This window comes from Drosophila suzukii, assembly GCF_043229965.1.
Source record: "Drosophila suzukii chromosome 2 unlocalized genomic scaffold, CBGP_Dsuzu_IsoJpt1.0 scf_2c, whole genome shotgun sequence".
NCBI lineage: Eukaryota > Metazoa > Arthropoda > Insecta > Diptera > Drosophilidae > Drosophila > Drosophila suzukii.
Window position 1 is genome coordinate 14507990 of NW_027255896.1, and position 22926 is coordinate 14530915.

Sequence of the window (22926 nt, forward strand, 5' to 3'; positions counted from 1 at the left end):
AATATTTTGTCAAAAAACACCGCAGTTAAAATTTAAAAAAATATATATTTCTGATCATTCCTATTGGAGCTATAGGATATAGTTGTCCGTTCCTACTCGTTCTTACTTATGTACTACAAGCAATAGAAATAATACTTTTGGGGGGTTTCATCGCGATAGCTCTAAAACTGAAAGACTAGCTTGCGTATGTCTCACGTCTCCTTCACTTCGTTGCAAACTTCTGACTGAAATCATTATACCCTCTGCAAGGGTATAAAATTCCATGAGCCTCCATCATGCTTTCGTCTAAGGCAGGTGCTTTTTAGCATCGCTGCGAAATTCTTTGTTAAGAGTCCATGGAAAAGTCCACCTCCGTGGCAAAAGTTATTGCTTTCGTGTCTGTCTTTTATTTCGCAGTGTCAGTGCTGTTACGCTCCGTTAGTTGTGTCTTGTCGGGAAAACAAGTGGAACAGAAAGTCAAAACTAACAGTTGCAACTGTTGTACGCGCTCGTTGGTTGAAACTTGCATTCGAATCAAATTCTCATCCCAAATAAAAAAAAAAAAGTTGGAGTTTGTTCGCGCCTTGGTGGGTTCGAGCTGGGTGCTGCCTGAGTGCGCTTTCGGATTGCCCACTAGGCCACAATCGTTTTCTCGCAAGCCGGGCAAAGGTCCTTTGTATATAAAAAGTCGGTAAAGCAGTACCAAGCAGTACCCAATATTAATAATTTATTTTCATTGGGCCTTCGATGATGATCTAAACATCAGAAAGTCTGTGGCTCGACGACAACATCGAACTCGTCGAAGTTCCCCACAAGGTCAGCCCCAACGACTTTGAAAAAGCCAGTACCTTTACCGGCAACAACAACGTTGTTAACACAAAAGTTCGCAGCAATACTGCTACATGCAACAACAAGAATCTCGGCCAACCGTCTGGCAGCCAAGAACAGTTACCCTCCCACAAATCACTCCCAATTGTGGCTGATGACTGCGGGAATCTGATTGGACTTATTAGATTCACAGACAAGATTGTTGAGTCGTCCACTCCCTGAAATAACATCCCAAAAACTCTGTTTCCATTCTCACTGCAGACTCAGATGCATACAGAGCTATTACAAAATCTCTTACCCTAAAAAAACTATCATTCCATTCCTGGCAGCTAAAAGAAGGAAGCACGTTTCGATTTGTGTACAGACCTACAAGCCGCTTCGACAAAACCAGGTATACCCATTACTCGTAGAGTAAAAGGGTATACTAGATTCGTCGGAAAGTATGTAACAGGCAGAAGAAAGCGTTTCCGACCCCATAAAGTATATATATTCTTGATCAGGATCACTAGCCGAGTCGATCTAGCCATGTTCCTCCGTCCGTCTGTCCGTCTATCCGTCTGTCGGTCTGTCCGGTTGAACGCTGAGATCTCACAATCCGCCCAAAACTGTGGCTCCTACAGTTTTGATGCTAGAGTAAAAATTGTAACTGAAATGAATTGTTCTCATCAATATCTATCGATTGACATAAAAAAAATTGGATATGAACGCGGATATCTCGGAAAATATCAAAGATAGAGAATTGGGTTTTCAGATTTAGATTCCGCAGATTTGAGCGCAGCGCAAGATTGTTACGCAAATATGCCACGCCCACTCTAACGCCCACAAACCGCCTTAACCTGTGGCGCCCACAATTTGATTGCCAGATAAAAAATTGTAACTGAAATGTATTAGTCTCGTCAATACCTATCGATTGATCAAAAAAAAGTTTGCGAAGACCACTCTAACGTCCACAAACCACCTAAGCATGTGTCGCCCACAATTTTCATGCTATATAAGAAATTACCTGCAAAGGAGTCATATACTGCCCAGACCTAAATGGAATCGATACCGAGGAAATCCTGGATAACTTAAAATCCCAAAAAGTAGTAGAAATAAGGAAAATTACCAAGCATATACAACGCAAGCCAACTGACACAGGACTATTAATAATAACATTTTCGCTACAAAATATCCCGGAATTTATTTACGTCGGTTAGGAACGTGTTAATGCGTTGCTTTAATTGCCTGCGAATCGGACACCCATCCAAGCACTGCAAAAACGCCGAACTATGCCTTTCTTGCAGTCAACCAGCCCACATCAATCTCGAACTGGGAGAGTCATGCACCAACAACTTAAGTTGCATCAACTGCACGGACAAAAAAAATACCCCATCCACAATCACCATGCCAGAGATAAGGTATGTCCTGTCCTTATCACCTACAAGGAAATCCAAGCAATCAAGGCCATACAAAAAGTTAATAACCGCGAAGCTTGGACCATTTATAAGACAAGACACCAACACGACGGATCCCTCTACTCTACAGTGGCTAGACCTAACCATGGCAAGCCGCAACAACAAGCCGCAAAAAACCTGCACAACAGACTTCACACCACCACCGACAGCAACAACCAAAGAACAAGATACAACGGACAACAAGAAGAAATAAGCAGATCAACCCTCCTGCAGTAGTATTCGACCTTTAATTCAATACGAAAGCGAGGAAGAGATGGCTACAGCTTCTGACACCTCGCAACCACCTACTAACGATAAGTCTAATTTCACTACTAAAATCTACCCTTCCAAACTATCCAAAAGAGAGAAAAGATTCGTTAAACAAGATTATATGCTAACTAGGTCCAAAATCAAAGCCACAGTCAACTCCACCAATACAAAAACAACAAACTAAATCTTAAGTTACACTTTAAGCCATTACTTTACCAACTAAATATTATGACTATTTCAATACTACAATGGAATATGAGCGGCTACTTAAACCACTACAAACAACTCCAACTCCTGATAAAAGAATGCACTCCACAAGTTATATGTCTACAAGAAACTCACCTAATACCCTTTAAAAAATTTTCCACTCCAATCAATTACACTATATGTACTCTTAACTCTGCTGTCAATGCCTCTGGAAGCGTTGCTATCCTAGTACACAACTCAATTCAGCACACCGAAATTCATCTTCCACAAGACTTTGAGTCACTATGCTCTAAAATCCAATCCAAGTATACCTTCAACATAATTTGCTCTTACATCCTACCAAGACAACATTTTTCATGCAACAACCTTGAAAATGTATACAGCGATTTATCTACCCTCACCATTATTACCGGGGGCTTCAATAGGTGGCATACGTTATGGGGTTCACCTAGGAATAACAAAAAAGGAAATATTTTTGCGCAATTTATTCACCAATCTCCTCTAACCTCAGCACCCACAACACAATTGACACAATCACACTAGCAAAAATTGACGTTTTTAATACCAAACAAGGAAGAACGCTATAGTCGAGTACCTCGACTATCAGATACCCGTTACTCAGCTAAATGGAGATATGCAAGCAGCAAAGCGAGATTAAAATGCGCCACCTACCGGCGGTATACAGATTTAAGCGTTAAGGGCGTTAGAGTGGGCGTGGCAAATTTTTTTTTGGACCAATCGATAGGTATTGTCGAGAACAATACATTTCAGTTAAAATTTGTTATCTAGCATAAAAATTTTGGGCGTCACAGGTTTTCGCGGTTTGTGGGCGTTAGAGTGGGCGTTACAAATTTTTTTTTTAATCAATCGATAGGTATTGACGCGACCAATATATTTCAGTTAAAATTTTTTATCTAGCATGAAAATTGTGGGCGTCACAGGTTTTCGCGGTTTGTGGGCGTTAAAGTGGGCGTGGCAAACTTTTTTTTGGGTCAATCGATAGGTATCGATGAGAACATTACATTTCAGTTAAAATTTTTATTTTAGCATCAAAACTGTAGGAGCCACAGTTTTGGGCGGTTTGTGGGCGTTAGAGTGGGCGTGGCACTCTACTGAAACAAACTTGCGCTGCGCAGGAATCTCAGGAATCTGCGTGCCTAATCCCAGTATTGTAACTCTCATAGTTTCCGAGATCTCAGCGTTCATACGGACAGACGGACATACGGACATGGCTAGATCGACTCGGCTAGTGATCCTGATCAAGAATATATATACTTTATGGGGTCGGAAACGCTTCCTTCTGCCTATTACATACTTTCCGACGAATCTAGTATACCCTTTTACTGAAATGAATTGTTCTCATCAATATCTATCGATTGACATACAAAAAATTGGCACGCCCACTTTAACGCCCACAAACCGCTCAAAAACCTCAAAAAATCGTAAATATGAACGCGCATATCTCGCGAGAATTGGGATCTCAGATTTAGATTCCGTAACTTTGAGCGCAGCGCAAGTTTGTTACGCAAATATGCCACGCCCACTCTAACGCCCACAAACCGCCTTAACCTGTGGCGCCCACAATTTGATTGCCAGATAAAAAATTGTAACTGAAATGTATTAGTCTCGTCAGTACCTATCGATTGATCAAAAAAAAGTTTGCGAAGACCACTCTAACGTCCACAAACCACCTAAGCATGTGTCGCCCACAATTTTCATGCTATATAAGAAATTACCTGCAAAGGAGTCATATACTGCCCAGACCTAAATGGAATCGATACCGAAGAAATCCTGGATAACTTAAAATCCCAAAAAGTAGTCGAAATAAGGAAAATTACTAAGCTTATACAACGCAAGCCAACTGACACAGGACTATTAATAATAACTTTTTCGCTACAAATTATCCCGGAATTTATTTACGTCGGTTAGGAACGTGTTAATGCGTTGCTTTAATTGCCTGCGAATCGGACACCCATCCAAGCACTGCAAAAACGCCGAACTATGCCTTTCTTGCAGTCAACCAGCCCACATCAATCTCGAACTGGGAGAGTCATGCACCAACAACTTAAGTTGCATCAACTGCACGGACAAAAAAATACCCCATCCACAATCACCATGCCAGAGATAAGGTATGTCCTGTCCTTATCACCTACAAGGAAATCCAAGCAATCAAGGCCATACAAAAAGTTAATAACCGCGAAGCTTGGACCATTTATAAGACAAGACACCAACACGACGGATCCCTCTACTCTACAGTGGCTAGACCTAACCATGGCAAGCCGCAACAACAAGCCGCAAAAAACCTGCACAACAGACTTCACACCACCACCGACAGCAACAACTAAAGAACAAGATACAACGGACAACAAGAAGAAATGAGCAGATCAACCCTCCTGCAGTAGTATTCGACCTTCAATTCAATACGAAAGCGAGGAAGAGATGGCTACAGCTTCTGACACCTCGCAACCACCTACTAACGATAAGTCTAATTTCACTACTAAAATCTACCCTTCCAAACTATCCAAAAGAGAGAAAAGATTCGTTAAACAAGATTATATGCTAACTAGGTCCAAAATCAAAGCCACAGTCAACTCCACCAATACAAAAACAACAAACTAAATCTTAAGTTACACTTTAAGCCATTACTTTACCAACTAAATATTATGACTATTTCAATACTACAACTCCTGATAAAAGAATGCACTCCACAAGTTATATGTCTACAAGAAACTCACCTAATAGCCTTTGAAAAATTTTCCACTCCAATCAATTACACTATATATACTCTTAACTCTGCTGTCAATGCCTCTGGAAGCGTTGCTATCCTAGTACACAACTCAATTCAGCACACCGAAATTCATCTTCCACAAGACTTTGAGTCACTCTGCTCTAAAATCCAATCCAAGTATACCTTCAACATAATTTGCTCTTACATCCTACCAAGACAACATTTTTCATGCAACAACCTTGAAAATGTATACAGCGATTTATCTACCCTCACCATTATTACCGGGGGCTTCAATAGGTGGCATACGTTATGGGGTTCACCTAGGAATAACAAAAAAGGAAATACTTTTGCCCAATTTATTCACCAATCTCCTCTAACCTCAGCACCCACAACACTCTCACACACGTCGATCTCTCTCTCGCATCTGCGACCCTTGCCCTCGAATCCGTTTGGCTCATCGAGTCAAGTACGTTTGGAAGCGACCACTTTCCTATCATCACAACACTATTTGACACTACTTCTACCCCTACCTTCTTACCTAAATTCAAATAAGATGACGCAAACTAGCCCAAATACGTCGAAGCTAGTAACTACTTCCACCTTCAACGGCCCATAAGCCGCAATCTTAATAATGAAGCCCCTAACCTTAAAAGAATAGTTCACCAAAGCGCTAACTGTTCTATCCCACAATCCACACCTTATCCCCATTCAAAACGCACAGTACCATGGTAGAAAACTCACCTACAAACACTTAAAAAATCAAAAAACGCTTACTTAATATCCTTCGACGAAACATCTCCAACACGAACATAATTAACTATAGAAGAGCCAATGCCCTTCTCAAACGCGAAATAAAAATAGCTAAACGTTACTCACTAGAAATATTCACCTCCGAAATTAATCCAAACTCTTCGATCTCCACAATTTGGAGTAATCTTGCAAGATTCCGTGGACTTTGACCAAGAATCGGTATCCACTGCATCGCACAACCAAATTCACCCACTAAAATAACAAATAGCTTAGAAATAGCCAAAAGACTATGTTCCTTTTGGTCCTCCGAATCAAGTGACGATAATTTCTCAGCAACCTTCACCCACCACAAAAATAACATACTACCCATCCACCAGAATTACCAGCCTTCCACTAGCGCATTAAAAATCGTTTCTCCCATCACTTCCTTTGAACTCAACATAGCCCTGTCAAAGCAAAAAGGTCCCCAGGTCTAGATCGTGTCTCCTACCAAATGCTAAAGAACCTCCACCCAGCAGTAAAACTCAGACTACGTGATCATTTTAACAATATATTTAACAGCTTCATCCCACAACATTAAAAACTTAGTAAAATTATACCAATTCACAAACCTAATACAGACAAAACATCCCTGATCTCTTATCGTCACATATCCCATAATTCATGCTTCGCTAAAACGCTGGACAAAATCATTGCAAATCGGCTATGGTGGTTTGATTCCTACAACAACTTGATCGATAGTCGTAAAACTGGGTTTCGAAAAAGGAAGTCAATATCACCACCTTATTTTATTAACAAAATCAGAAATAATTGACTATACAAGTCACCAGTATCTTTTATTCAAGGACAATAAAGACGTATTGACGAACGATCCATACGCAGAATTGTTCCACGTAACTAACTTAAGTTTTTATAAAGAAATAATAAAATTGGAATAAGATAATATAAAAAGGGATACTAATAAAAGGTCACAATGGGAATTTAAATATGACATAGAAGTAATCAAATTAATTGTATCACAATTAAAATCAACTAGATCAAAAAGGGGGATAAATGAGATAGGTACTGTGTAGAATTGGTTAGCTGGAACTCCGGATCATAATGATTTTATTAAAATTCAGAATAAAATCGATGAATTAATTGAAAATAATAATAAGCCATTTATTATCAATTTCAAATTGTTCAAAGCAATAGAATCTCTTTCTGCCGGGCAAAGGTCCTTTGTATATAAAAAGTCGGTAAAGCAGTACCAAGCAGTACCCAATATTAATAATTTATTTTCATTGGGCCTTCGATGATGATCTAAACATCAGAAAGTCTGTGGCTCGACGACAACATCGAACTCGTCGAAGTTCCCCACAAGGTCAGCCCCAACGACTTTGAAAAAGCCAGTACCTTTACCGGCAACAACAACGTTGTTAACACAAAAGTTCGCAGCAATACTGCTACATGCAACAACAAGAATCTCGGCCAACCGTCTGGCAGCCAAGAACAGTTACCCTCCCACAAATCACTCCCAATTGTGGCTGATGACTGCGGGAATCTGATTGGACTTATTAGATTCACAGACAAGATTGTTGAGTCGTCCACTCCCTGAAATAACATCCCAAAAACTCTGTTTCCATTCTCACTGCAGACTCAGATGCATACAGAGCTATTACAAAATCTCTTACCCTAAAAAAACTATCATTCCATTCCTGGCAGCTAAAAGAAGGAAGCACGTTTCGATTTGTGTACAGACCTACAAGCCGCTTCGACAAAACCAGGTATACCCATTACTCGTAGAGTAAAAGGGTATACTAGATTCGTCGGAAAGTATGTAACAGGCAGAAGAAAGCGTTTCCGACCCCATAAAGTATATATATTCTTGATCAGGATCACTAGCCGAGTCGATCTAGCCATGTTCCTCCGTCCGTCTGTCCGTCTATCCGTCTGTCGGTCTGTCCGGTTGAACGCTGAGATCTCACAATCCGCCCAAAACTGTGGCTCCTACAGTTTTGATGCTAGAGTAAAAATTGTAACTGAAATGAATTGTTCTCATCAATATCTATCGATTGACATAAAAAAAATTGGATATGAACGCGGATATCTCGGAAAATATCAAAGATAGAGAATTGGGTTTTCAGATTTAGATTCCGCAGATTTGAGCGCAGCGCAAGATTGTTACGCAAATATGCCACGCCCACTCTAACGCCCACAAACCGCCTTAACCTGTGGCGCCCACAATTTGATTGCCAGATAAAAAATTGTAACTGAAATGTATTAGTCTCGTCAATACCTATCGATTGATCAAAAAAAAGTTTGCGAAGACCACTCTAACGTCCACAAACCACCTAAGCATGTGTCGCCCACAATTTTCATGCTATATAAGAAATTACCTGCAAAGGAGTCATATACTGCCCAGACCTAAATGGAATCGATACCGAGGAAATCCTGGATAACTTAAAATCCCAAAAAGTAGTAGAAATAAGGAAAATTACCAAGCATATACAACGCAAGCCAACTGACACAGGACTATTAATAATAACATTTTCGCTACAAAATATCCCGGAATTTATTTACGTCGGTTAGGAACGTGTTAATGCGTTGCTTTAATTGCCTGCGAATCGGACACCCATCCAAGCACTGCAAAAACGCCGAACTATGCCTTTCTTGCAGTCAACCAGCCCACATCAATCTCGAACTGGGAGAGTCATGCACCAACAACTTAAGTTGCATCAACTGCACGGACAAAAAAAATACCCCATCCACAATCACCATGCCAGAGATAAGGTATGTCCTGTCCTTATCACCTACAAGGAAATCCAAGCAATCAAGGCCATACAAAAAGTTAATAACCGCGAAGCTTGGACCATTTATAAGACAAGACACCAACACGACGGATCCCTCTACTCTACAGTGGCTAGACCTAACCATGGCAAGCCGCAACAACAAGCCGCAAAAAACCTGCACAACAGACTTCACACCACCACCGACAGCAACAACCAAAGAACAAGATACAACGGACAACAAGAAGAAATAAGCAGATCAACCCTCCTGCAGTAGTATTCGACCTTTAATTCAATACGAAAGCGAGGAAGAGATGGCTACAGCTTCTGACACCTCGCAACCACCTACTAACGATAAGTCTAATTTCACTACTAAAATCTACCCTTCCAAACTATCCAAAAGAGAGAAAAGATTCGTTAAACAAGATTATATGCTAACTAGGTCCAAAATCAAAGCCACAGTCAACTCCACCAATACAAAAACAACAAACTAAATCTTAAGTTACACTTTAAGCCATTACTTTACCAACTAAATATTATGACTATTTCAATACTACAATGGAATATGAGCGGCTACTTAAACCACTACAAACAAAAACAACAAACTAAATCTTAAGTTACACTTTAAGCCATTACTTTACCAACTAAATATTATGACTATTTCAATACTACAACTCCTGATAAAAGAATGCACTCCACAAGTTATATGTCTACAAGAAACTCACCTAATAGCCTTTGAAAAATTTTCCACTCCAATCAATTACACTATATATACTCTTAACTCTGCTGTCAATGCCTCTGGAAGCGTTGCTATCCTAGTACACAACTCAATTCAGCACACCGAAATTCATCTTCCACAAGACTTTGAGTCACTCTGCTCTAAAATCCAATCCAAGTATACCTTCAACATAATTTGCTCTTACATCCTACCAAGACAACATTTTTCATGCAACAACCTTGAAAATGTATACAGCGATTTATCTACCCTCACCATTATTACCGGGGGCTTCAATAGGTGGCATACGTTATGGGGTTCACCTAGGAATAACAAAAAAGGAAATACTTTTGCCCAATTTATTCACCAATCTCCTCTAACCTCAGCACCCACAACACTCTCACACACGTCGATCTCTCTCTCGCATCTGCGACCCTTGCCCTCGAATCCGTTTGGCTCATCGAGTCAAGTACGTTTGGAAGCGACCACTTTCCTATCATCACAACACTATTTGACACTACTTCTACCCCTACCTTCTTACCTAAATTCAAATAAGATGACGCAAACTAGCCCAAATACGTCGAAGCTAGTAACTACTTCCACCTTCAACGGCCCATAAGCCGCAATCTTAATAATGAAGCCCCTAACCTTAAAAGAATAGTTCACCAAAGCGCTAACTGTTCTATCCCACAATCCACACCTTATCCCCATTCAAAACGCACAGTACCATGGTAGAAAACTCACCTACAAACACTTAAAAAATCAAAAAACGCTTACTTAATATCCTTCGACGAAACATCTCCAACACGAACATAATTAACTATAGAAGAGCCAATGCCCTTCTCAAACGCGAAATAAAAATAGCTAAACGTTACTCACTAGAAATATTCACCTCCGAAATTAATCCAAACTCTTCGATCTCCACAATTTGGAGTAATCTTGCAAGATTCCGTGGACTTTGACCAAGAATCGGTATCCACTGCATCGCACAACCAAATTCACCCACTAAAATAACAAATAGCTTAGAAATAGCCAAAAGACTATGTTCCTTTTGGTCCTCCGAATCAAGTGACGATAATTTCTCAGCAACCTTCACCCACCACAAAAATAACATACTACCCATCCACCAGAATTACCAGCCTTCCACTAGCGCATTAAAAATCGTTTCTCCCATCACTTCCTTTGAACTCAACATAGCCCTGTCAAAGCAAAAAGGTCCCCAGGTCTAGATCGTGTCTCCTACCAAATGCTAAAGAACCTCCACCCAGCAGTAAAACTCAGACTACGTGATCATTTTAACAATATATTTAACAGCTTCATCCCACAACATTAAAAACTTAGTAAAATTATACCAATTCACAAACCTAATACAGACAAAACATCCCTGATCTCTTATCGTCACATATCCCATAATTCATGCTTCGCTAAAACGCTGGACAAAATCATTGCAAATCGGCTATGGTGGTTTGATTCCTACAACAACTTGATCGATAGTCGTAAAACTGGGTTTCGAAAAAGGAAGTCAATATCACCACCTTATTTTATTAACAAAATCAGAAATAATTGACTATACAAGTCACCAGTATCTTTTATTCAAGGACAATAAAGACGTATTGACGAACGATCCATACGCAGAATTGTTCCACGTAACTAACTTAAGTTTTTATAAAGAAATAATAAAATTGGAATAAGATAATATAAAAAGGGATACTAATAAAAGGTCACAATGGGAATTTAAATATGACATAGAAGTAATCAAATTAATTGTATCACAATTAAAATCAACTAGATCAAAAAGGGGGATAAATGAGATAGGTACTGTGTAGAATTGGTTAGCTGGAACTCCGGATCATAATGATTTTATTAAAATTCAGAATAAAATCGATGAATTAATTGAAAATAATAATAAGCCATTTATTATCAATTTCAAATTGTTCAAAGCAATAGAATCTCTTTCTGCCGGGCAAAGGTCCTTTGTATATAAAAAGTCGGTAAAGCAGTACCAAGCAGTACCCAATATTAATAATTTATTTTCATTGGGCCTTCGATGATGATCTAAACATCAGAAAGTCTGTGGCTCGACGACAACATCGAACTCGTCGAAGTTCCCCACAAGGTCAGCCCCAACGACTTTGAAAAAGCCAGTACCTTTACCGGCAACAACAACGTTGTTAACACAAAAGTTCGCAGCAATACTGCTACATGCAACAACAAGAATCTCGGCCAACCGTCTGGCAGCCAAGAACAGTTACCCTCCCACAAATCACTCCCAATTGTGGCTGATGACTGCGGGAATCTGATTGGACTTATTAGATTCACAGACAAGATTGTTGAGTCGTCCACTCCCTGAAATAACATCCCAAAAACTCTGTTTCCATTCTCACTGCAGACTCAGATGCATACAGAGCTATTACAAAATCTCTTACCCTAAAAAAACTATCATTCCATTCCTGGCAGCTAAAAGAAGGAAGCACGTTTCGATTTGTGTACAGACCTACAAGCCGCTTCGACAAAACCAGGTATACCCATTACTCGTAGAGTAAAAGGGTATACTAGATTCGTCGGAAAGTATGTAACAGGCAGAAGAAAGCGTTTCCGACCCCATAAAGTATATATATTCTTGATCAGGATCACTAGCCGAGTCGATCTAGCCATGTTCCTCCGTCCGTCTGTCCGTCTATCCGTCTGTCGGTCTGTCCGGTTGAACGCTGAGATCTCACAATCCGCCCAAAACTGTGGCTCCTACAGTTTTGATGCTAGAGTAAAAATTGTAACTGAAATGAATTGTTCTCATCAATATCTATCGATTGACATAAAAAAAATTGGATATGAACGCGGATATCTCGGAAAATATCAAAGATAGAGAATTGGGTTTTCAGATTTAGATTCCGCAGATTTGAGCGCAGCGCAAGATTGTTACGCAAATATGCCACGCCCACTCTAACGCCCACAAACCGCCTTAACCTGTGGCGCCCACAATTTGATTGCCAGATAAAAAATTGTAACTGAAATGTATTAGTCTCGTCAATACCTATCGATTGATCAAAAAAAAGTTTGCGAAGACCACTCTAACGTCCACAAACCACCTAAGCATGTGTCGCCCACAATTTTCATGCTATATAAGAAATTACCTGCAAAGGAGTCATATACTGCCCAGACCTAAATGGAATCGATACCGAGGAAATCCTGGATAACTTAAAATCCCAAAAAGTAGTAGAAATAAGGAAAATTACCAAGCATATACAACGCAAGCCAACTGACACAGGACTATTAATAATAACATTTTCGCTACAAAATATCCCGGAATTTATTTACGTCGGTTAGGAACGTGTTAATGCGTTGCTTTAATTGCCTGCGAATCGGACACCCATCCAAGCACTGCAAAAACGCCGAACTATGCCTTTCTTGCAGTCAACCAGCCCACATCAATCTCGAACTGGGAGAGTCATGCACCAACAACTTAAGTTGCATCAACTGCACGGACAAAAAAAATACCCCATCCACAATCACCATGCCAGAGATAAGGTATGTCCTGTCCTTATCACCTACAAGGAAATCCAAGCAATCAAGGCCATACAAAAAGTTAATAACCGCGAAGCTTGGACCATTTATAAGACAAGACACCAACACGACGGATCCCTCTACTCTACAGTGGCTAGACCTAACCATGGCAAGCCGCAACAACAAGCCGCAAAAAACCTGCACAACAGACTTCACACCACCACCGACAGCAACAACCAAAGAACAAGATACAACGGACAACAAGAAGAAATAAGCAGATCAACCCTCCTGCAGTAGTATTCGACCTTTAATTCAATACGAAAGCGAGGAAGAGATGGCTACAGCTTCTGACACCTCGCAACCACCTACTAACGATAAGTCTAATTTCACTACTAAAATCTACCCTTCCAAACTATCCAAAAGAGAGAAAAGATTCGTTAAACAAGATTATATGCTAACTAGGTCCAAAATCAAAGCCACAGTCAACTCCACCAATACAAAAACAACAAACTAAATCTTAAGTTACACTTTAAGCCATTACTTTACCAACTAAATATTATGACTATTTCAATACTACAATGGAATATGAGCGGCTACTTAAACCACTACAAACAACTCCAACTCCTGATAAAAGAATGCACTCCACAAGTTATATGTCTACAAGAAACTCACCTAATACCCTTTAAAAAATTTTCCACTCCAATCAATTACACTATATGTACTCTTAACTCTGCTGTCAATGCCTCTGGAAGCGTTGCTATCCTAGTACACAACTCAATTCAGCACACCGAAATTCATCTTCCACAAGACTTTGAGTCACTATGCTCTAAAATCCAATCCAAGTATACCTTCAACATAATTTGCTCTTACATCCTACCAAGACAACATTTTTCATGCAACAACCTTGAAAATGTATACAGCGATTTATCTACCCTCACCATTATTACCGGGGGCTTCAATAGGTGGCATACGTTATGGGGTTCACCTAGGAATAACAAAAAAGGAAATATTTTTGCGCAATTTATTCACCAATCTCCTCTAACCTCAGCACCCACAACACAATTGACACAATCACACTAGCAAAAATTGACGTTTTTAATACCAAACAAGGAAGAACGCTATAGTCGAGTACCTCGACTATCAGATACCCGTTACTCAGCTAAATGGAGATATGCAAGCAGCAAAGCGAGATTAAAATGCGCCACCTACCGGCGGTATACAGATTTAAGCGTTAAGGGCGTTAGAGTGGGCGTGGCAAATTTTTTTTTGGACCAATCGATAGGTATTGTCGAGAACAATACATTTCAGTTAAAATTTGTTATCTAGCATAAAAATTTTGGGCGTCACAGGTTTTCGCGGTTTGTGGGCGTTAGAGTGGGCGTTACAAATTTTTTTTTTAATCAATCGATAGGTATTGACGCGACCAATATATTTCAGTTAAAATTTTTTATCTAGCATGAAAATTGTGGGCGTCACAGGTTTTCGCGGTTTGTGGGCGTTAAAGTGGGCGTGGCAAACTTTTTTTTGGGTCAATCGATAGGTATCGATGAGAACATTACATTTCAGTTAAAATTTTTATTTTAGCAAACTGTAGGAGCCACAGTTTTGGGCGGTTTGTGGGCGTTAGAGTGGGCGTGGCACTCTACTGAAACAAACTTGCGCTGCGCAGGAATCTCAGGAATCTGCGTGCCTAATCCCAGTATTGTAACTCTCATAGTTTCCGAGATCTCAGCGTTCATACGGACAGACGGACATACGGACATGGCTAGATCGACTCGGCTAGTGATCCTGATCAAGAATATATATACTTTATGGGGTCGGAAACGCTTCCTTCTGCCTATTACATACTTTCCGACGAATCTAGTATACCCTTTTACTGAAATGAATTGTTCTCATCAATATCTATCGATTGACATACAAAAAATTGGCACGCCCACTTTAACGCCCACAAACCGCTCAAAAACCTCAAAAAATCGTAAATATGAACGCGCATATCTCGCGAGAATTGGGATCTCAGATTTAGATTCCGTAACTTTGAGCGCAGCGCAAGTTTGTTACGCAAATATGCCACGCCCACTCTAACGCCCACAAACCGCCTTAACCTGTGGCGCCCACAATTTGATTGCCAGATAAAAAATTGTAACTGAAATGTATTAGTCTCGTCAGTACCTATCGATTGATCAAAAAAAAGTTTGCGAAGACCACTCTAACGTCCACAAACCACCTAAGCATGTGTCGCCCACAATTTTCATGCTATATAAGAAATTACCTGCAAAGGAGTCATATACTGCCCAGACCTAAATGGAATCGATACCGAAGAAATCCTGGATAACTTAAAATCCCAAAAAGTAGTCGAAATAAGGAAAATTACTAAGCTTATACAACGCAAGCCAACTGACACAGGACTATTAATAATAACTTTTTCGCTACAAATTATCCCGGAATTTATTTACGTCGGTTAGGAACGTGTTAATGCGTTGCTTTAATTGCCTGCGAATCGGACACCCATCCAAGCACTGCAAAAACGCCGAACTATGCCTTTCTTGCAGTCAACCAGCCCACATCAATCTCGAACTGGGAGAGTCATGCACCAACAACTTAAGTTGCATCAACTGCACGGACAAAAAAATACCCCATCCACAATCACCATGCCAGAGATAAGGTATGTCCTGTCCTTATCACCTACAAGGAAATCCAAGCAATCAAGGCCATACAAAAAGTTAATAACCGCGAAGCTTGGACCATTTATAAGACAAGACACCAACACGACGGATCCCTCTACTCTACAGTGGCTAGACCTAACCATGGCAAGCCGCAACAACAAGCCGCAAAAAACCTGCACAACAGACTTCACACCACCACCGACAGCAACAACTAAAGAACAAGATACAACGGACAACAAGAAGAAATGAGCAGATCAACCCTCCTGCAGTAGTATTCGACCTTCAATTCAATACGAAAGCGAGGAAGAGATGGCTACAGCTTCTGACACCTCGCAACCACCTACTAACGATAAGTCTAATTTCACTACTAAAATCTACCCTTCCAAACTATCCAAAAGAGAGAAAAGATTCGTTAAACAAGATTATATGCTAACTAGGTCCAAAATCAAAGCCACAGTCAACTCCACCAATACAAAAACAACAAACTAAATCTTAAGTTACACTTTAAGCCATTACTTTACCAACTAAATATTATGACTATTTCAATACTACAACTCCTGATAAAAGAATGCACTCCACAAGTTATATGTCTACAAGAAACTCACCTAATAGCCTTTGAAAAATTTTCCACTCCAATCAATTACACTATATATACTCTTAACTCTGCTGTCAATGCCTCTGGAAGCGTTGCTATCCTAGTACACAACTCAATTCAGCACACCGAAATTCATCTTCCACAAGACTTTGAGTCACTCTGCTCTAAAATCCAATCCAAGTATACCTTCAACATAATTTGCTCTTACATCCTACCAAGACAACATTTTTCATGCAACAACCTTGAAAATGTATACAGCGATTTATCTACCCTCACCATTATTACCGGGGGCTTCAATAGGTGGCATACGTTATGGGGTTCACCTAGGAATAACAAAAAAGGAAATACTTTTGCCCAATTTATTCACCAATCTCCTCTAACCTCAGCACCCACAACACTCTCACACACGTCGATCTCTCTCTCGCATCTGCGACCCTTGCCCTCGAATCCGTTTGGCTCATCGAGTCAAGTACGTTTGGAAGCGACCACTTTCCTATCATCACAACACTATTTGACACTACTTCTACCCCTACCTTCTTACCTAAATTCAAATAAGATGACGCAAACTAGCCCAAATACGTCGAAGCTAGTAACTACTTCCACCTTCAACGGCCCATAAGCCGCAATCTTAATAATGAAGCCCCTAACCTTAAAAGAATAGTTCACCAAAGCGCTAACTGTTCTATCCCACAATCCACACCTTATCCCCATTCAAAACGCACAGTACCATGGTAGAAAACTCACCTACAAACACTTAAAAAATCAAAAAACGCTTACTTAATATCCTTCGACGAAACATCTCCAACACGAACATAATTAACTATAGAAGAGCCAATGCCCTTCTCAAACGCGAAATAAAAATAGCTAAACGTTACTCACTAGAAATATTCACCTCCGAAATTAATCCAAACTCTTCGATCTCCACAATTTGGAGTAATCTTGCAAGATTCCGTGGACTTTGACCAAGAATCGGTATCCACTGCATCGCACAACCAAATTCACCCACTAAAATAACAAATAGCTTAGAAATAGCCAAAAGACTATGTTCCTTTTGGTCCTCCGAATCAAGTGACGATAATTTCTCAGCAACCTTCACCCACCACAAAAATAACATACTACCCATCCACCAGAATTACCAGCCTTCCACTAGCGCATTAAAAATCGTTTCTCCCATCACTTCCTTTGAACTCAACATAGCCCTGTCAAAGCAAAAAGGTCCCCAGGTCTAGATCGTGTCTCCTACCAAATGCTAAAGAACCTCCACCCAGCAGTAAAACTCAGACTACGTGATCATTTTAACAATATATTTAACAGCTTCATCCCACAACATTAAAAACTTAGTAAAATTATACCAATTCACAAACCTAATACAGACAAAACATCCCTGATCTCTTATCGTCACATATCCCATAATTCATGCTTCGCTAAAACGCTGGACAAAATCATTGCAAATCGGCTATGGTGGTTTGATTCCTACAACAACTTGATCGATAGTCGTAAAACTGGGTTTCGAAAAAGGAAGTCAATATCACCACCTTATTTTATTAACAAAATCAGAAATAATTGACTATACAAGTCACCAGTATCTTTTATTCAAGGACAATAAAGACGTATTGACGAACGATCCATACGCAGAATTGTTCCACGTAACTAACTTAAGTTTTTATAAAGAAATAATAAAATTGGAATAAGATAATATAAAAAGGGATACTAATAAAAGGTCACAATGGGAATTTAAATATGACATAGAAGTAATCAAATTAATTGTATCACAATTAAAATCAACTAGATCAAAAAGGGGGATAAATGAGATAGGTACTGTGTAGAATTGGTTAGCTGGAACTCCGGATCATAATGATTTTATTAAAATTCAGAATAAAATCGATGAATTAATTGAAAATAATAATAAGCCATTTATTATCAATTTCAAATTGTTCAAAGCAATAGAATCTCTTTCTGATGATTTTAAAAATGTTTTTATTGATTAAGATTTACCATTGCGAAAACATCGCTTACGACTATTAACATTTGATCTGCAAAATTTAATTGACACAATCACACTAGCAAAAATTGACGTTTTTAATACCAAACAAGGAAGAACGCTATAGTCGAGTACCTCGACTATCAGATACCCGTTACTCAGCTAAATGGAGATATGCAAGCAGCAAAGCGAGATTAAAATGCGCCACCTACCGGCGGTATACAGATTTAAGCGTTAAGGGCGTTAGAGTGGGCGTGGCAAATTTTTTTTTGGACCAATCGATAGGTATTGTCGAGAACAATACATTTCAGTTAAAATTTGTTATCTAGCATAAAAATTTTGGGCGTCACAGGTTTTCGCGGTTTGTGGGCGTTAGAGTGGGCGTTACAAATTTTTTTTTTAATCAATCGATAGGTATTGACGCGACCAATATATTTCAGTTAAAATTTTTTATCTAGCATGAAAATTGTGGGCGTCACAGGTTTTCGCGGTTTGTGGGCGTTAAAGTGGGCGTGGCAAACTTTTTTTTGGGTCAATCGATAGGTATCGATGAGAACATTACATTTCAGTTAAAATTTTTATTTTAGCATCAAAACTGTAGGAGCCACAGTTTTGGGCGGTTTGTGGGCGTTAGAGTGGGCGTGGCACTCTACTGAAACAAACTTGCGCTGCGCAGGAATCTCAGGAATCTGCGTGCCTAATCCCAGTATTGTAACTCTCATAGTTTCCGAGATCTCAGCGTTCATACGGACAGACGGACATACGGACATGGCTAGATCGACTCGGCTAGTGATCCTGATCAAGAATATATATACTTTATGGGGTCGGAAACGCTTCCTTCTGCCTATTACATACTTTCCGACGAATCTAGTATACCCTTTTACTGAAATGAATTGTTTTCATCAATATCTATCGATTGACATACAAAAAATAAGCACGCCCACTTTAACGCCCACAAACCACTCAAAAACCTCAAAAAATCGTAAATTAAATGATAAAGGTTGTTATAATTATTAGAAACAACGCGAAAAGGCTCGTGCTGACTAAAATTAGATGGACATCGTGGCAAGTTGATAGGATAGTAGTTTCGCATTAGTCTAACAGGAACATTGAAACTTAGGCGTCTTACTAAATCTACAGAATCAATATCGCCTCTGATAAGGTTATTCATAAAAATAGTACCAAGCATAGTTCTATGATTTACTAGACTAGGCAAATTAATTAATAGCAATCTACTCGAGCAAGAAGGCAACCTGACGTTTTGATCCCAGTTCAAACCACGTAAGGCAAAAAGAAGAAATTGTTTCTGTACGGACTCCAAACGATAGAACAGTATTCTAAATAAGGACGGAGGGAGGTAAGTAATAATTTGGTAGTGAATGGATCATAAAATTCTCTAGACCAACGCTTTATAAACCCAAGAACACACATAGCTTCATTTACAGTAGAGGTTATGTGGGAGTCAAATTTAAGTTTAGGACCTAGGAGAACACCTAAATCGTTTACTGAGTATTTTCGGTCCAGGGACATGTTCTGAAGAAAGTAACTCATGAACGTTGGCGTACCCCTATAAAAAGTCACAACGTTGCATTTAATATAGTTTAAATTCAAAAGGTTGAACTGACACCATTCCTGGAATCTATTAATGTCTGACTGCAAGCAGAAACCAGACTCAATATTATTATATGATTAACAAAGCTTAACATCAGCATACATTAGTACACGAAAGTGAGTTACGATAGAGGGAAGATCATTTATAAACACAGTAAACAGCAAAGGGCCTATATGACTGTCCTGAGGCACTCCAGATGTCACGTTGATCATCTTGGAAACAGCGTTTTTGAATAAAACCCTCTTAGATCTACCATTCAAATAACTTCAAATCCAAGTTAACAGATTATTCGGAAGTCCGAGCTGATCTAATTTGAATAAAAGAAGAGAGTGGTTTACAGAGTCAAAGGCTTTACTAAAATCTGTATATATAACGTCTGTGTGCAATTTTTGGTTAAATCCATCTATTACAAAAGATGTCAATTCGAGCAGGTTAGTGGTGGTCGATCTTCGCTTAACAAAACCATGTTGACACGGAGAAATCAAGGAGGAGCACAAATGTTGCAAATGAGAGGTAATAATGCGTTCAAATGTTTTAAGAATTGCTGACAATTTGGAGATTCCTCTATAGTTCTGAACATTAACCTTCGCACCCTTTTTGTGAAGTGGAATAATAAAAGAATCTTTCCAGATAGTAGGAAAAACAAATGATAAGATAGACCAATAAAAAAGTTTAAGAATGGGTTTTTTTTATAGAAGTTTGTTTTAAGGTTTCTAAGTCTTTGCAACTCATTGGTAAACCAAGGAGGCCTAAGAAACTTAGGAGGATAGCTATCAGAAACACATTCACAGAAAAAAGAGTTTAGGGCACTGTAATATAGTTTCGTAGCACTTTCAATGTGAAATCATGTTGTTGAGTTTATTAAAATCACATTTACGAAAGCATCTACTTTTAGTTGGAGAAAGTAAAGGAGAGTGGGTATCAACGCAAGGAAGACAAGTCGTATGTTCCTATGTGGGAGGATACCGGTCTTATGGCACAACTAGTGGGTCAATTGTAGATACCATGACTTCAGACGGATCAAAAACAAATACAAGATCTAATTGTCTGTTTAGTGAATTACGTATAAAGCTAACTTGCTGTAATGATAATTCTAACAGACCGTCAACGAAGTCATAGACAGATAAAGGGGTAGAGACAAAACAAAAACAATCAAAAGAACCCTATCGGAAAGATGAGATAAAACAATTTGTATTGCAGCCAAATGTTGCTCATAAATTGTTAAGCCGGATCCAGGTGGAATATAAGAACAAGTTACATAAATCTAAAAAGATTTCAAAGAAACCTTAACACCAACGAATTTTATGTCATTGGGATAAAGTAGAGGTAACGGCAATCAGCACCATAAACTCCTCCACTGTGGTGCTTTAAGACGGGAATTCCTGGTGTATAAATTCCAAAACATCTGCCGAATTGGTTTCAGGTGTTAAACGAGACACAAATATGTTCTTCCTATATGGAACAACCGAGAGGCTCTTTCTTCCGCCACCATACTATCGATACTATGGACTCCTATAGAGCTAACTTCACCTGTAGGCACAGAAAGCTGCGTAGTGTTTGACCCCTTAGGCTGACTAACAGAAACAGGGACTCCTCCAGAGCTTTTGGTACATATGGGTACTGCTGGCAGTGAAAAAATACGCAGATTAATATAGTCTTTTACTCTGCCAACAAGTCTAGCACATTTCGGATGTAAGACTATGTTGCAGAGACGACAGTAAATAAAAACGTCATTAGGTGCCGATCCAAACTGACAGCCTTTTCCGGAGCAAAAAAAAAGCATTTTTTTAAGTATTTTAATTTAAGAGAAAAAAAAGTTATTTATAAATTTGTAAAACAAAATATACACGACAACAGTTTAGACGACAAGAAACGGCAGAGAGATTACAAGAAAGTTATGGGAAACAACAACAAAAGCTATTGAAGCACAGAAGTTACAATTACAAAGTGCACAGGCTAAAAGCAGAGTAAGGTTTTGTTAAAATTGCTACAATAAAATGGACAATTAAACATAAACAGACGATTTAAAACACAAGCTGGTTATGTTGAACTAAGTCACAAAGCAAGGCACCAGTATCACAGATATTAATGACAAATTGACAAAAATCACAGAGCACAAGATAAACACACCGGTCACAAGCGATGCTAAATCGAAGAATGTATACATATATATATACTCTTAAAACAGTTAAAAAACAAGGAAGAACGCAATAGTCGAGTACCTCGACTATCAGATACCCGTTATTCAGCTAAAGGGACCAAAGGGAAATAGAGATATGCAAGCAGCAAAGCGAGATTAAAATGCGCCACCTACCGGCGGTAGACAGATTTAAGCGTTATGGGCGTTAGAGTGGGCGTGGCAAATTTTTTTTTGGATCAATCGATAGGTATTGACGAGACCAATACATTTCCGTTAAAATTTTTTATCTAGCTTGAAAACTGTGGGCGTCAGAGGTTTGGGCGGCTTGTGGGCGTTAGAGTGGGCGTGGAAAACTTTTTTTTGGGTCAATCGATTGGTATTGATGAGAACAATACATTTCAGTTAAAATTTTTATTCTAGCATCAAAACTGTAGGAAGAGTGGGCGTGGCACATTGCACAAACTTGCGCTGCGTAAGAAGCCCAGGAATCTGCACGCCAAATCTCAATAGCCTAGCTCTTATAGTTTCCGAGATTTCAGCGTTCATCCGGACAGACGGACATGGCTAGATCGACTCGGCTAGTGATCCTGATCAAGAATATATATACTTTATGGGGTCGGAAACGCTTTCTTCTGCCTGTTACATACCTTCCGACGAATCTAGTATACCCTTTTATTCTACGAGTAACGGGTATAATTACTTTTGCTGAAGTATAAGTTTCTAATAAAATGCTGACATGAGATAGCAGTGACAATT

The 22926-nt window shown here is 39.3% G+C and overlaps 2 protein-coding genes across 2 annotated transcripts in view; one reads left to right on the forward strand and one right to left on the reverse strand.

The window, feature by feature from the left end:
- The window catches only part of LOC139354007 (uncharacterized), a 978888-nt gene that overhangs the window by 76392 nt on the left and 879570 nt on the right, over nt 1-22926 (reverse strand). The gene's annotated exons all lie outside the window — the stretch shown is intronic.
- The window catches only part of LOC139354014 (uncharacterized), a 145992-nt gene that overhangs the window by 44748 nt on the left and 78318 nt on the right, over nt 1-22926 (forward strand). The gene's annotated exons all lie outside the window — the stretch shown is intronic.